This window comes from Diorhabda sublineata, chromosome 3 (assembly GCF_026230105.1).
Source record: "Diorhabda sublineata isolate icDioSubl1.1 chromosome 3, icDioSubl1.1, whole genome shotgun sequence".
Lineage (NCBI taxonomy): Eukaryota > Metazoa > Arthropoda > Insecta > Coleoptera > Chrysomelidae > Diorhabda > Diorhabda sublineata.
Window position 1 is genome coordinate 10,098,723 of NC_079476.1, and position 17,688 is coordinate 10,116,410.

The 17,688-nt window shown below is 30.9% G+C and overlaps 1 protein-coding gene across 6 annotated transcripts in view; it reads left to right on the top strand.

Moving 5' to 3' along the window:
• Window positions 1-17,688, top strand: part of LOC130441295 (calcium/calmodulin-dependent protein kinase kinase 1) — a 539,168-nt gene that overhangs the window by 239,468 nt on the left and 282,012 nt on the right. The gene's annotated exons all lie outside the window — the stretch shown is intronic.

A 17,688-nucleotide genomic window follows, 5' to 3' on the forward strand; every position in this document is an offset into this window, starting at 1 on the left:
ATAATTAATTTTTTCTTATTTGCTTTAAGTTAATGAAATTCTTGACATTACTAATGAGAAAAATACACTATTTTTGGTGAAGTGTTGATACACAACGTTTAGAGATAGGTACAGGAACCCCTCATAAACCATGGTAAAACATTGTTTGAAATATCCTTAATAATTGTTGGTTAACTTTCTAAATTAAATGGATTCATTAAATTGAATCTCTACAACAACTCTTCATATCTGCATAAATCGAATGTCTCAAGGACGGCAAAACCTATATACAAGAAACCTAATTCAAAACTGACCTAATTATCATTTCAGATTTCAAAAATGTGATTAGATATGGGGCAATCTATTTAAAACATCATACGTTTGATTTGATCAACTGATTTTGGGACATCTTATATGGTTGGATACGACATGTATATAAGAAAACTAAACCACTAAATTTATGTTCAATTATTTATCAAAAGTATTTACGTTACCCATATAAAAAATTTTGCACACACAATGTTCTATAAGTAAACTTGGTGTCTTCTCAAGTGTGGAATATATGAAAAAATATATGTACAATAGACGATGGTCTTGTTTTCCACCCATTTTCAAGACACATAAATGATGTACACAGTTTTTCATGTAATGGAAGTTGAAACGAATAGACGAGAAAATTTGGTATTCATAATAAAATGAAATTTTCATGTCAGACCAACATAAATTTCCTCTCCAATTTTACTAGAGAGTATTTGGATGGAACATTTATTGCTAACAATTTTTTTCGTAACCTCTTCACGATTGAAATTTGAAGAAGTGATTCGTATTCAATGGAACATGTTATTAAGATTAAAATAAAGGGTTATGAAGCAAATAATATGTTTTGATGAAAATTATATATAATGTGAATGTGTTTTTTGTAATTTGTTTATTCTAGTAATCTTATGAATTGATATTGAACAGTTGGTTTGCCTAGAAAAAAAGCGTAATCTTAGACTTAGGATGTGATTTTGTGTTTCAATAATTTCTGATAATAGTCTGAGGCGTAGTTTTCCAACAAATAATCTTAGTAATTTTAAGTTGGAATATTAAGTAATGCACAAATTTATTATTAGCTAAAGTTGAATGACCTTTGTCATAATGTCAACACCTTTTTTTAAATGAGATACTACAAAACAATAGTAGTAGAGTAGTTTTTTATTGGGAACGTGGCAAGGAAACACCAAAGTGGACTAACTTCTATATATTTTCCGAGCTTTCGAATACTTACGTATTCATCGTCTGGGACTGAAATAATGGTCGAATACAATATAAGAAATATGTATAAATGTATAACAATAATAAAATTTTATTTATAATTGTTCTCCTTGCCACATTCCCAATAAAAAATTATAACAGAAAATACTTAAAATCAAAAACATTTAGAACATATATATATATATATATATATATATATATATATATATATATATATATATATATATATATATATATATGTTCTAAATGTTTTTGATTTTAAGTATTTTCTGTTATAATTTTTTTTTCAATAATTTTTAATAAAAATTGACGTTTCGGCTTAACTTCAGTCTTTATTAAAATATGATATTGACACTTGACAATTTACGTATTTATATTGATCAATAGATCACCTACATCGTGAAACATCAAAATAAGAATAAAATCAAAATAAAAATTTGTTCTAATAAGAAAAATTAATTTTTCCTCAGTCCTTACATCTCAAATATGTATCAGTACTTACTCAATCAAGTTATTTGTAGTTTTATTAGAATTTACACAATAGAAATATAAATTTTACTAAAATTATGTAGGTCTTTTTTATCATTTATAGCTTTTTCGTTTTTATGTGAATGTGAACCATTTTTAAAATTTCTCTTTTTCATGTATATTAGATTCCGTTCCAAGAATTTTTGAATCTTTTCAATTGAATTTATGTTTTCATATATCATGGTTCGTTATTGCAGCTTTATTATTTTTATCGTATTGATGACCTTTTAATCTATTTTCACAATATTTTGATAGACTTAAAGAAAAGTCGAAACGTCAAATTTTATCTTTTTCGGAAAATTATTAAAATAAACTAATTTTAGAATGGAAGAGACTCAAAAGAATTAAGTTTATATATATATATATATATATATATATATATATATATATATATATATATATATATATATATATATATATAACATTTTCTGTGTGTTCAAGATTTCTTCCACTTTTCCAGAGTTTCGTTTTGTTTTTTGTTGTATCATTCCTCATTTTTTTTTATATACTTGAGAAAAGTTATTCCTCATATTCGCTGTGTAATACCATCGTATGCCAGAGCCCAAAATAGCTTTGGAAGAGAGGCTAAAACTTTTTTTAAAAAACATTTTTAAAATATTGCAATATAGCTTCGAATATGCGAAAGACCAAAAGAATGGGAAATAGTGTTGCTACTATCCATTTTTATGTCAAAATATAGCAAGTTATGCAAGAACTGTAGGGAAATAACTGTATTGCGAACATCGATGAAAGTGTACAAAAAAATCCTAGATATCAAATTGAAGCAAATGTAGAAATATCACTAAATGATCCATAAAGCGGATTTAGCAAAGGGAGAAGATCATGTACCAAGGACAAGAATATGGGGAAGTAAATAGTAAAAATCTAATATTAGAGGCTTTTCTAGCCGCAGAAGAAGAATGACAAGAGTGTGGTTCTAGTCTATTACCGATGATATAATGAATTAGCACGTTCTGCTATATTTTTCAAACCGATTCATTTGCTAGCGCTATTTTCTATACCTAAATACAACCACTTTTGAGATATTTCATTATCTAGTTGGAAACTTAATTATTTAAACATAGTATCGGTTAAGCCATGTCTCTCAGGGATTTGATAGGTACTATTTTGACAGTTTTCTTCGCCAGTTTGTAATTCCATACTAAATATTGAAGAATGCGAGATTTACCAATGATAATTTTTTTTATTATTTATAAAAAATGTAATAGTATTGTTGAATAAACCTACCGTGTTTTTGTAAAACGATATCGTAATAGACCAAATGCAACTGAAGATATTGTGAAAATATTGTTTCAAAACTGTCGTCAGCGTGGTCAATTTAAGAAAAAAATAAACCATTGGTGGATAGCACAATCGAAATTGATGTTTTGGGCTATTTTGACGATAAGAACAACTATTCATATTGAAAAAATACACAAACTAGAACCATGCTCGTATGATTTGATGCTAGATCTACAATTATGTGATTTTCCTAGACGAGTACACTACTGATAATGGTTTTTATTGAACACCCAAAAGGATGACAACATCATGAAAAAGTTATATGGTGTTATGGAGCAAAGTTCAGCAAAAATAGATCATTAAATCGACATGACTCCCATTTTTGGTATAATGAACATGTTAGTAGACAATGTTATTTCCAAGATAGCTGGAGTTTCAATTTTCTTCGTGCAATAGAGAACGATGCAATTTTAACACTTAAATTTTTTGAAGAAAACTAGAATAATGAAAGGTATAGCTAAAATTTATAAAAAGCCATACGACTAGCTTAAGATACTTTAAGAATAGTAGAGGCGGCTTCAGCTTGATTTTAGATTGATTTGATCCTCATAACTCTGGGATCAGCATCTTCAAGAAATGTGTGATGATAGATGGATTGCCGTTTCGTTTGCTAGTTCGCTATCCTGACTTGGCTCCATCAGATTTGGATATTTGGAGTTACAATAAAAATAAGGTATTTTCCGAATCTATTATGACAAAGTAAGATATGATACAAAGTTATATGGTGTTAAGAAACAAACTTTCGCAAAAATGGATTATTTAATCTACATAACTCCCATTTTTGCTCTAATTAGTAGAGAACGTTATTTTTTAGATAGTTGGAGATTTGGAGTTCGAATTATTTTTTTTTTTTAAATAAAAGACAATAAAATTTTAGCATTATCATGTTATGAATTTAAGAGACGTTATTACGGACTATCCTAAATTTTACGATGGTAGTATAAACACACATTTTATGAAAAAGCTTTCCAGAAAAACTGATTGAAAGTGGGAGAAACTCTTTACTAGAAAATGCAAAAACAAAATATAAATAATAAATTCAAATTCGTATTCATCAACGCTGCATTTTTTGCAAATGTCTCCGCTATGCTCCCCGTAGATCGGATGTTCACATTATCCACAATAAGTTGTTGACATTCGTCTTTTATGACTCGGGCATTAGAAACACGTTTTCCGATTCTTTTTTTGGCGGATATTTCGCCTTAAAGTTGTTTCTCTCCTGTTTTAAAATATTAGTCGAATAAATCACAAAGGAGTTGATGCTGGCCATCTTGATCATCTTATATAGCACACACAGGGGCCATCTTCTATTTTCTTTGCCGCAGCTCATGTTGGTGCACAATTGGTCGAATGTATCGACACCACCTTTAGTTTCATTGTAATTCTGAACAATCGCATTTTTTCCTCTTTGTTCTGAAATTTCACCTCCCTGATGGATTGTATACAATAGCAGTACAACTTTCTGCTTTCTAGGCACATAGTAAGAAAGTAACACCTTCTCCTGATCATAATGGAACATTGATGTATTTGCATTTCGCTTTATTGTAACCTGCAGTTCTGGTATTTCCCTTTTATTTTTTGCCAGCGTTCCATTTATTGTTAATCTATATGGATCTTGGAGTAGTTCATCAGCCAAACTCACTGAAGTAAACCAATTATCCATGATAACATTCCTATTACTTCTATGGATAAATTTTCTAAGCTCCTTCACTAAATAGTTAGCAAGTGGTAAATCATTTGTAATGTTCTTTTTTCCTAAATACGGACTTGCACATTTATTCGGTATGTACTTGAGGAATGGGCATCTTCAACGAAATCCCAGGAGCTGTTCGTCAATGGTCAGGAAAGATGGGGGTATATATGATGATCTGCAAGCTGCAATGAAAATTTCCCATATCTCACGAACAGCTGGAAAAGGATCATTCATTTTCCTTTCCCGTCTTGTTTCCCTTGATTCAAACCTCAAACAATTCAGCAAAAACACAAATCGTATCACAATTCATGCATGATCTGGAACCAGAAATTCTGGTATCAAAAATATGCCTGGCAAATAGATTGTTGGCAGCCGAGATGATCAAAATGCAACCAAGGCTAGCAATTATTCTTTAGTGGTAGGTGATACATTGTTGTTACCAATAGAATTTTGCTTTTTCAGTAATATTTCTTCATTTGTGTGAAGTAATATCATATCAAGAATCGGGTCAGCCCCATTACGGTATCTGGAAACAAACGAAATATCAGGACAACTATTTATCATCATATATTTTACGAATGTCCCGTTATCTTGGACTAAAAAATGAAAACTAGCTATCAGCAAGATGGAGCAGCTCGTCTTAACTTTGGTCGTGTTGTTAAGTATCTTTACGACATGTTTCATTCCTGACTTATCTCTTTAGATTGTGGTATTTGAGTTTATATTGAAAATCAGGTAATTTTCAAACCTGTACCCAAAGTCTCATGACAACTTTATGAAAAGGATATATAAATATTTAGAAGATGGTGCTAATGTTGAACACTAATTATAAAAGTCTGTTCGTTTAATATTATAATTAGTTATTTTGGTATGTATGTATGTTACCCAATTAAATTAACTAATGTTAGAATATTAATTGATACGTTTTTACTGGGATAATGAAATATCTTAGCGCGATTGGATTTAGGTATAGGGAATGGTGATACCAAACGAATTGGATTAAAAAAATTACAGTGAGAAATATCATAAAATACACTGTTTTCTATGCAAAGTTATATGAAATATCAATGAGCTGAACATATGGAGTAAGCGGACAAGCGCTTGTTTATTAGTTAAAATTTAATGTCACTAGCCTCCTTATTAATCTAGGTAGCGCCATTTTTTTGTACATGTTTTAATGTCCTTTTTAAAGATTAGTGGCAAAATAAACTATAATGCTAAATACATAAAAAGTAAATTCTTAATGAAAAAGTAGAAATACAATTATCAAAATTATCATTCCTCCGTGTGGAAATTAATAAAACAATTTTTAGACTGTAATGTTAATTCACATTTGTTACACTTTTTGTATCATGTTGCGCATCTAGCCTCCTTATCTTTATGTTGGACAATGTAATCTATTGTATCATATTGAAAGTGTCAAGTAAATTTTTTAGATTGTTATCTTGGGTCTCTTTCAGTTGTTTTTTATATGGTTTCAAAAATGCACTCGCAATCGATTGTCTATAACGCAACTGACTTTTTGATCCAACAATTCGATAAAATTGCTAGGAATTCTGAACAACCAAATCCAAACAAAGACAAATTAGAGGAAAATACCATTTTCCCCCTTATACTCTTACCTGTTCTGTAAAGGCTAATATTTTGATCTATTCTATCGACACCGCCCATACATCAACAGCAAGTTGATTTATTATTACTATATGGCTTCTATTCTTTCTGAGAAACTCTTTTCACTTGATTTGGAAAAATAACTATTAAGTTGTTTCAAGCAGCACTAATGATATTATTGTAATGCCATTTTCATACAAGTTGGAAATTAATAAGAAAGTTATCAAAATATAAGTCAAAATAAATAAAAAATAAAATAAAACTGTATATATCTTTGGCACAAGAGCTTTGCAAACTGGATTACTACGCTTGTACCAAGTCCATATGTAAATCTGTCCTCTATCATTGTAATAGAGCCCTGCTAGAGCCCCTCAATGTATCTGTCGAAGGCAGTTGGCAGAATCCGGCATTCTGCAGACTGCATAGAGAGTTGGAAGACTGCCGGCAGATGGAAGAATCACCTGTCTTCCAACTATGTGGCTTCGTCCAGGCAGTCGCAGACTGCCTGCAATTTGAAGGACGATCTATCGAAGTCTATTGCCGACTGCCTAGGGAGTTGACAGTATGCCGGCGGATGAGAAAATTATCGATAACTAGCAGTCATTCGATTGAAAGCTACGAAAAGAGAAAGTCTGTCGCGTTTTTTTTTTTCATCGTAAATCGCTTTTAGTTCTGCCTCAATCCACTTTTTCTGCGAGTCGTGATCATAAGTGATTAGAAAATGGGCAGTGATTCAGTGAACCGAGGTGAGTTTGAAAAAAAAACTGAAAGATGCGTTAGGTTAGGTTAGGTTAAAGTTTTATGAAAATAGAAGCCGTTCGAGATGTAACATTTTAAAGGTATTATGAAAGTAGATGCCGTTCGATATATAAACTTGACGAGGAAGATGTATTGTGAAAATTGAATTAGAGAAAATTATTATGTTAGTAGTAGTCGTTTCAAACATAACTTTATTGAAGAAAAGTATGTATGTTAGGCAGTTGGAATATGATTTCGATGATGCATTCTTCCATCTGCCGTCAGTCTGCAAACTCCCTGGGCAGTCTGCTGAATGCTGGATTCTGCCAAATGCCTATGACATTTCCAAATGTTATAGGCGCATTCCAAAATTCATAACCTTACATAGTAGGTTTGTTTTTGATAAATTGTTTTAAACCATCTCGACCAAATTAAGGTACCATAGTTTCCTCGATATTGAGAGCTTTTTGAGGTGGAGACATATCTCAAAATGTTTGTTTTAATGATACCACTAAAGGACGAATTTTTGGTTATTGCAATAATTCTCCATAATATATCTGAAACGTTTGGTATTGCTTCACATCTTGAAATTTTATTGGTATCTTTTGTGTTTTCCTAATACATTTCACGTCTTGGATGAGAAGTAACAAATCACCTATAAAGCATTTCATTTTACTGTCTGTTATATCTAATCTTATTTCTAGCTGTAGCATATTTGTCGCTAAAATTTATCGAAACCTCGAAAAAAACTAAAAAACAAGCAAAAAATTTAAGGGATGTGTATTGATGGTTTTTTTGTCATTTACTTGAAATGTTGTAACTTCTTAACTTTTTTGCTCACCAAAACCTCAACTTCAGACGCAGGTGGCTTCCAGGTAAGCTTCTTAATGAAAATTCATTCTTATTCCCAGAGTCTTCATCAGTCGGTGGCACCATTTCTGGTGGAAATGTTATTATTTCTGAAGGTACTCCTCTATCTAGATTTTCGACTTTTTCCAATAACTCACAAAGTTTGAGGGGCTCCTTCCAGTAATTCTTAAAACCATATAATATTTACTATTTATATTCTGCCACCGTCCTTTAAAAAACATCTATCAAATTATCAATCAATATTACTCATCGAAGGAATAAATTATATTGATTTTTCAGTAATAACTTCGCAATAAACATATTTTACTTGGTTTAAATTGCTATATTCACAAAAACGTGCATATAAAACTTAAACCTAACGTTTCTTGGGCAAATACCGAGATAAATTTACTGTTTAGTCAAGTACACGTTGTTTATGGTATTCTACAATGCGTTACCTAGCGATATCTTCGTAAACTTGAATAAAACATAAAACACAAAATCTCTCACTAGATGACAATCGAAACGTATTTATTGATCAAATTTAATTAAAGTATTTATTCATGGACCAAATTACAACTAACACTAGTAGTAAATCAATAATTCGTCTTTTAGCAGACATGGTAGAAGGGAGCTACAGTAGAGGGGCCACAGTAGAGAGTTACCCCGATATTTTGAAGTATTCTTCAGATTTTAAATAGATGCTGAAACGATACCTATCATTTGTCCATTCTCTCTCTTCCACCTAGTCTTACACTTCATTTTTAGGTAAGAGATGTTTTGATGTTTTTTTTTCATGTTCATATCGTTAATTTACAAACCAACACACACCTATTGCAAAAACGTTTATTCAAAATTTTTTGTATTTTTTCAATACTTCCTATATGGAATTTTCTATTGCTGACGGTATTAAGAATACTTTTATATAAATATATATATATATTAAAACGGAGAGTATCTGAAAAACAAACAATTTATTTAATTAGTTCTCAAACCAAGCTATTTCATCACCTATTCGTATTAGAGCTGGCGAGAAAATCTCGTTGAACACGGTCAGTAGCTAATCAAAAAAGAAAATAGTATTAGGATTGCAGCGGCAGGACTAGCAATTTCAGGTCATATTAATTTACATCCTACAACAATTGGTCAACGAATCTGATTTTCCGCTTACTAAGGTTTGTAGGGATTTAGAACATTATAAGTATCATCCTTACAAATTTGGTACAGGTAATACATATATATAATAATATATAAGCAAAACAAATCTGTGTTTTACGATGAATGTCCTCTTTTTGTAATTTATATATATATATATATATATATATATATATATATATATATATATAAGATAAGCTTTATTGAATGACTTATATAATCCCCGGATTAAATCCTCTAAATTTTTTTTTGTGGAATTATTTACAGTACAAAATGTAAACACGAGCCAGAAGAAAGGCGACGTGCGATAGTGCAATAATGTGATATATTAAACCCTGAAATACTTCGTAACGTTCGATGTAATTTCAAACAGCAACTCCACCCGTTCCAACAATATAGTATTTGCCAGTACAGTACAGTTCTTGCTTCAGTTTTTTAGGATTGCCATGGAGTAATCATGATTGATTTATTGGATAAGGATAACTGGAGATTACTTCGACATTACTGACCACTCTATGGGAAAACATTGAAGAGAAAAGACGCGGAAAGCTATCCAAAGGTGTTTTGTCTCTGCAGGACAACGCTCCTGCACACAAATCTCATGTTGCCATGCAAAAAATTCGTGATTGAATTACTAGAACACCCTCTTTATTCACCAGATTTGACTCCGTCTGACTATCATCTATTTACTCAACTGAAAAAAAGTTTTTTTCTTCCAACGAGGAGGTAATAAAAGTTTGTGGAGGTCTGGTTTGCAGAGCAAGAAGAAACATTTTTTTTGAAAGGTCTAGGAAGGTTGCAGGTTCGCTGTAATAAATGTATCCAATTAAGAGGAGAATATATTGAGTAATAAAATATTTTGACATTGAAATTTTGCTTGGTTCTATAGTAGGCTAAAAAGGCTGAAAAATTTAATTTTGAAATAATTACGGCGAGGTCGAACATCATATTCCCTTATATTCAATCTCACACGTAATCAATGAAAATATTATGATATCCATATTGTTCCATAACTATTAAAAAATTTTTACTAATGGGTGAAAAACTCAAAATGGGACAGGATGTGCCTTTATTATTTAGACAAACATTTAGACATACAACAGAAATGTTTGTCATTTGGCAAGCACTTCTCTATATTAGAAAAGAAAAGGTTGGTGACAGTGTAATAATAAGCGATTCGAAGTCATTCGAATAATTCTTTACAAAAAGCATAAAAATCTTTAAAATGACACTATTGTGGAATATTAAAAACTGCTAGTGGGTATTAAATCAATTAAATATAGAATTACTTCTATATGGACTAAAGGGCGTGCTGGTATTAATAGGAATGAAATTGCTGACCAACTCGCAGAAGAAGCAATTGGAAAAAATGATATAGAAAAATTTTACAACACCCAAGACATACTACCAATTCTTAAAAAAGATCTAAAAAATAACTGGCATACAATAGAAAAAATTCCAGAGCTCAACTAACCACTACTCTTCGTTATATAAAGAACTACATCAAAATATTTCCCATATATTTAAATATAGTGTTAGTAAAAAATATTCTAGCACAATTAGGGTCAATAACAGTATATTACCAGCGCATCTGAATAAAACAGGTTTACTGGACAGTGCCACATGCTCATGTGATAATACATCTATTGCTGATCTAAATCACCTAATATTTTCTTGTAAATATCATGCCACACAAATTAGCCAATTCATAGATACTCTTACTCAAACAATATCAATTTTCCTATAAATTCCACGTATTCATTAAGCATAGAAAACAAGTAATTTTAGACTCATCAATTCAATTAGTATAAATTGTGTAATATAAAATTATAAGGTTCTAATTATTGCCACAATTTTTGAGGCTGAGGACTATGATTCCTGAAGACAAATATCAATACTCACACACATATTAATTTTTTCTCCAACCATCAAAAAATGTTGACATTTCTGTACTATTTTCAGGTGCAAAAGCCATCAATTCCCTTACCGTACAAAAATTTCCTCGTTGCTTAGCAAAAGTACTACAAAAATTATATGATTAGTACGTCTACTTGACAATTGATATTTACCAACAATACCAGATATCCATGACTACCGACTTGCTATCGCTATTATAATGTACAAATTTATTACCAAATTATTAAATATTTTTGAATAAAGCTAACTTTATTTTAATTTTGACATGGTTGAAGAAAAAATAGTATATATATCATACGGACTAAAAGTGCCTATTTTTACTCGCAATTTTGCATTCACTCGACTGTGCTGCACTCCGCCTCGCAACTGCAAATATTGCTTGTAAAAAAATATGCGCTTTTAATCCTTATAATATAATATACTATTAATAAATTCATTAAATTCAAATTATTTGGCACGTGTTCAGAAACAGATGGTGCACCAGTTAGCTACGAGTGATGTCACTATATAGTGAACGCTCGATGCAGTCCGATTAATTCTACTTAATTCATTTTCTTTTCCAATTAAAAACATTTTGGTAAGCGAATTTTCCAAAGTGAATAGTTTCGAAACTAATGCTAGATGCATTTATAGCGGCAGGTTTCCTTGCAGCCAATAATTTATGTGCTGCTGGATTGAAAAACCTTTAAATTTCAATGTTAGTATATACTTTCCACTTGATGGGTTATTCTATCATTCACATTCATTAAAGTTATGATATGGTTTTTATTTCAATATTTGAATAATAATTATAGTTTTTGATATAAAATTTAATTATGTATGTTTATTTTTCTACTTGCATCCAGATACAAAAATGTAAATTTCGAAATTTCAATTGAATGTATTTTTTTCAACAAATTAATTGAACATATTGGTCATATTAATTAAATTACTATCTACTGTCTTACTCAATTATTCATGTTCAACAAAATCCAATTTTGTCTTATGCTATATCATTTACGGAAAAAATGAACTAAGAACTCAATAATAATTTATATACTAATATGAAAGTGATACATATTTTATAACCACAACGTAGTAGAAAAATGAACATAACAATTAAAACTCTAAGAAACTAAACTAAAAAGAGATCTCTACAAATGTAATTTGTTGTAGTCTCTGGATCTTTTCAAGCATTTATAGTTTTGAAAAATATTTTATAATACAGAAGCAAATGAACAGTAATGAGTGCTGTTAACTATTTAAAAGCTTACTATATATTGACGTCACTGCACCGCCACATTGGTAATAAGCGGTTTAGGGGGAAAATTGACAAAAATTTGAAAGCTTGCTTTTGAATGTGATTATAATATGAAGAATTTATGAATATCTTATTCATTAGTTCAGTATTAAATTTGTTCTAATTTACGTTTGGTATGACAAATTCGCAAATAAAATGGACGTCTTTCAGCATTCCCTCAAAACGTTAAAATGGAAAAATTACGAAATAACTACAGCAGAAAACTTTAATTCATATTTATGCGTTTTTGTTGTCTTCTACACATGGTTGCTATAGTTCAATAATTGAATCTTCAAGAACTTTAAGAAGATTCAATATTTGCACCTGCTTGCTTTAGTTCAACGATATCACGAGAAAGATTTCATCTTTTAGTGTAATAAGGGATAGATCGTCGTCACGTTCTCTGAAAAATATATTGTGCTATTTAAAATGTTCGGCTAGATCAATATACGGAGTGGTTTATTTATTTTTATAGTACAATATAATTTATCATATTGTTTTTACCTAATTTATTTTATTTTCGCTGTGACAGAAAACATTATACAATAGTAAACTATAGGCTCACTCATAGTGCATCTAAAATTAATCAAGACTTATTTTAAAACATGATGTGATTATCGAAAATGGAATCCAAAAAAATCTACCTGAACTGAAAACTGCCAAATATCGTGAAATACTGTTTTGTGTTGCCCCAGCTGTATTTACCATATCCCCTGTATCAATTTATAGTCAATCCTCTGCCAAATATTTAATCAAACAAAGGAATGAACATTGAATAGAAATTCACATTCACACAAGTTTAGTAAATTTATATTCTTGACATACCACTGCAGTAAAATGTTTTAAAGATGAACTTTCCAGATTTAAGACATTTTATACTATTTTTTAGAATGTTTTGAATGGAGACAGATTCTAAATTCTTCTCTTTTCTTCTCTCATTCTCTTGATCTACTCTAGGCTATAGTTTCGCCCTCTATGTAGCAGAATGTGCTCGTTGCATCCACTGCTAACCCTAGCACCTTATCGGGCCATTGTCTCTTGACGACCAGACAAAAAACCTGTTAGTATTCGTGAAACGCTCATAGTTCAAATGATACATTCAATGGGTTTGTAGAGTATTCCAAAAATTGATTTTCTTTTTATTTATGTCCTTTTCTAATGTTCTCTCTATTACTTCGTAGCTGATTGCTAAGAATGGTTTAGATCTTACAAAGAGGTTATCAATCATCCGCATCTACTACTACTAGCAAGTCTATCTTTGATCTTCTTCCGCATACTAAATATACTGTTTATACTACCACTATATCAACACTCAAAATTACTCTGTCTGATGCGCGTTCTGATACCCAAATTATCGTCTTCAGAGACTGAAAAGGTAAACTTAATCTCCTTTCACTTCATTGTGTACTGTAATCCATTAGAGAGTAACTATTTTCTCATCCAGCTCTTTCATCTGGTAGAGGCATTTCATAGGATGAAAATTTATCCTTTACAACAATTGCTTTCCAAATATAACAGGACTACATTTTCCAATTTCATGTATTTCTGTGTAAGGTTAAGACTACTTAGTGCTGAACTTGTACACTCTCAGTTCGGTCTGCTATTTTGAAGCCATCCCTATATACTTTACTTCTGTCACCAAGTTTTGTGATAAAATTTTCTCTCAAAGCCCAAATTTATCAGTATTAATCAGAGACTTGTTCCAGATTTGATCTTTTTCTGAGGTAAGTCTGTAGAACCCCAATTCTTCCCTGCACATAATCAGGGCTTCTTTCATGGCTTTACTGGTCATCTCCTTATCATATTTGTTCTAGGGGAGTTTATTATCTAGAGTGAATTTATTTCCAACTAATGCCTAGCCCGTTTGAATTTATGACCGTAATATGAATTTTTTATTTCTAGTCAAAGTGATTAGGTAGGTTTTGCTCGGATTAATATTCAGTCCCACACATCGACGTTACTTTTTTGTATAGACAATTTCCCTTTGAATTTTTTCGGAATGAGAGTCAGAAAGTTAAATGAAACTATTTCCATTTTGTTGTCTCTGCAATCATACAAAACTGCGCGACCAAAGCCGCAGAAAGCTAGAATTGAAATTAAGAATAAGTATTTTGTTTCATATCATAGTAATGACTTCATTCACCAAACCATAAACGCAATCTCTATTTATATTATTCATAATGTGGGTTCAAATATATCTTTCATTTAATTGTATATAATCGAATATTTTAGTTTTATTATTGAAATGTCTATCTTTGTAGAAGAGGAAGTTTGTATTTGTTGTCTTTGTTGATGAAGCAATAACGTAATAGAACTGTATAACATATACGAATCGCTTTGAAACAACAAACAATGGAATGTGAGCCGTGTACAGTTTCTCGACAGAAAGCTTCATACTTTTCAAGTAATAGTTTCTAACTTGTTGCTTTAACATTTTTAGAAAGACAAATCATAGTGCTCAACATGGTTGAATAAACAATATAATTGATATACAAACAGTAAAATTATCCCATCAAATCCATTATAACATTGCTACACAAAAAATTAGAATAAATCATTGAAACCTTTCCTCAAACATTTTTTCTTATCATGCTTGTTCAGGATCAATTATGATTAATTTCTATATTGCATACAAATATCAAATTTTGCAGTATATAATTGCTGAGTTCTTCAACAGTTGTCAATATTTTTTATCTAAACCAATAATTGTAATAATAATAATAATATTGAAATCTACATAATTTTACTTTGTACATACAGACGCATCCAAAACCACTAACGACGTAGTCGCAGCAGTGAACGTACAAAACAGCACATTACAATTTAAGCTACCTGAAACAAGCAGCGTCTGTACTGGAAAACTATACGCTGTTTTGGAAGCACACATTCATATAAAAACAAAATGTATTCGAAGATCCCCTATAATAAAAAACCCTCTTAACTCAATCCATATAATTAGTAAACTTTATCCCACTCTCACAATAGCACTCCAAATTAAAGTCGAATTATTACAGTTAAAACAAATGAATAATTGTGTGGAAATACTTTGGGTTTAAGAAACCGACCATAATGCTGGACAAGCAGTGATAAGTGTAACCGCGAGTGAAGTGCAAGCGGTAGTAAAGTAATGAAGTGAATCAGTACTTAAATAAAAAGTGCAAAAACTGTGGAAAAACGAGTGGCAATGTGAAACGATGTAAAACCCTGGTCGCAGGGGAAATATCACTCTAAGTTAAATTAACTAGTTTACGAATAGGCTCACCCACAGCCCACAGTTATTTCATTACGAAAAGTGAACACCTACAATGTGAACTATGCAAGACACAACACACTATAAAAAAACCTAATAACTTACTGTCCAAAATTTCAACAATCAAAACAAGACAATAACCTTAATAACACTATACAACAAACACTCGATAAAAATTGTAATATCCAAAACGATTTGTCAATTATAAATGATTATTATTTCATGTTAATGTTAATGATAACATTATAAATAAAATGGTTTTTCTTCAGCTTTAAGAAGTTTTTTCAATGCTACATAATAACTAATAATCATTATCATAATTAGTGGTCCAAACATTAGTTCATAATAATATTTTCACCCTTAAAAACAAACCTATTATCATGAAATTAATAAAAAAAGGTACACCCTTTTTTCATCGTTCACTATATTACTCAATAATTGAAAGGAAAAATTAAAATAGTGCATATAATAAATTTTTAATTGAATGGAATGTAACATTATGTTTCAGAGTCACTTTCGATTTCTTCCTCTTTTTCGTCTGCTTCATCTGTGATAGAAGGCTAATTTAAACAGCTGTCACCAGAGCATGTTCCACATGTCGAATTGCAAAATTCGACAACTGCAAGTTGTGGAGCATCCTTTTTTGCAGTTGAAAAATATCATCTTCAGAAGTTCTTCTGGTGCAGGTTGATTGGTTAAATCACTAAGAAAAATCAAGTAGAACGTAACACGTGCATCGTCTTTCCCTTTTTTTTAAATTCGAATAATTCTTTTTTGATAGTACTTAAATTTTCAATCTCGATATAATCACTTGTTAATTAAAGACGTGTTTAACAGATACATTCTAAAAGTATATGTCTTACAGTAAGTTCTCGGATACAATTTGGTTGTTACTTTTACACAGTAAATATCGGTCAGAGCACTTACGAAAACAAAGGCTTTTGTTGACAAAATTAATAGTAGAAAAAAACAACGCCATCGTGTTCTAGGGGTTGAATAAAAATTATGTGCATAAAATTCAACATTTTTTGTCTACGCATTATTTTTTTCAATAATAAAAACACCAAAAAATCGGTACAAATTATGTTTTTTGCGTTTTACACTGAACCTATGCAAGACTTGTCTTTGTTACTATGGGTAATATTGTAAAGAATTGACAAAACTTAAGTTTTTATATATTAAATTTCGATAATATGTTGCTTAGATAATTTAACCAAAAGGAGAAAATTTTTAAATTGTTCATAATTTGTTTAATTTTAAATATAAACTGAAAACCGAGATCTCCATATACCTAATCAATGCTCTAAAGATGGGCCCTGTGGCCCCAATAGTTTTTGCAAAATGGCAATTAAATCATAGGAGACCCTTTTTTTCAAAGGGCCATTCTTGCTTACTGGATGGTCCTATCATCATTTGGAAAGTCGCGTTGGAAAGAAGAAGAGTTGAACTAAAAATCCCTCATCTCATTTTTAAAAATTTTTTTTGACCTCAAAAAAGTGTTCAAACAAGGAAAAAAAATTTATAAACAATTCTTTGTTTTTTAAACATTTTATAAAAATATCGTAATACCAGTGTCATATTCGGAAAGCTGGCAGTTTAATTTGGGGCGAAGTTAGAGGTTATTTTTTCAATATTAAGGAATGTTTTTTGTGTCATTTTGTAAGGGAAGCTTGAAATTTTTATCAATAAAAGTTTCAATAATCTATTATTGAAAATGTGCATTTGGTAGCAGTATAAGTGACACTGTTTTTCTCCGCCGCACCGCGAAGCCTCGACAGCGGAGGAGTGGGGATAAAGAAGAGAAGCAAAGACGGCGCGCTCAAAAATGCTCCGACAGATTCAAATTGGGGACGGAAAACAAATAAGGGGCTCATACTTCCCATAACCACAGAAGATCCTCCCATACCGGAATTTTTCTTAAAGCAGATTTCATGCGCTTGCAAAGCAGGGTGCAAAACTGCTGCTTGCACATGCAAAAAGCACAGTTTATGTTGCAGCTTAATATGCGCTAATTGCGAAACAGAGTGCTGCAAAAATTACGGTGCTAGCTTTATTAGTATAGATGATCAAGTAGACGTTAACGATGACGAGAATATTTTTAGAGACGATGTCCCCAATATAAATGAGACT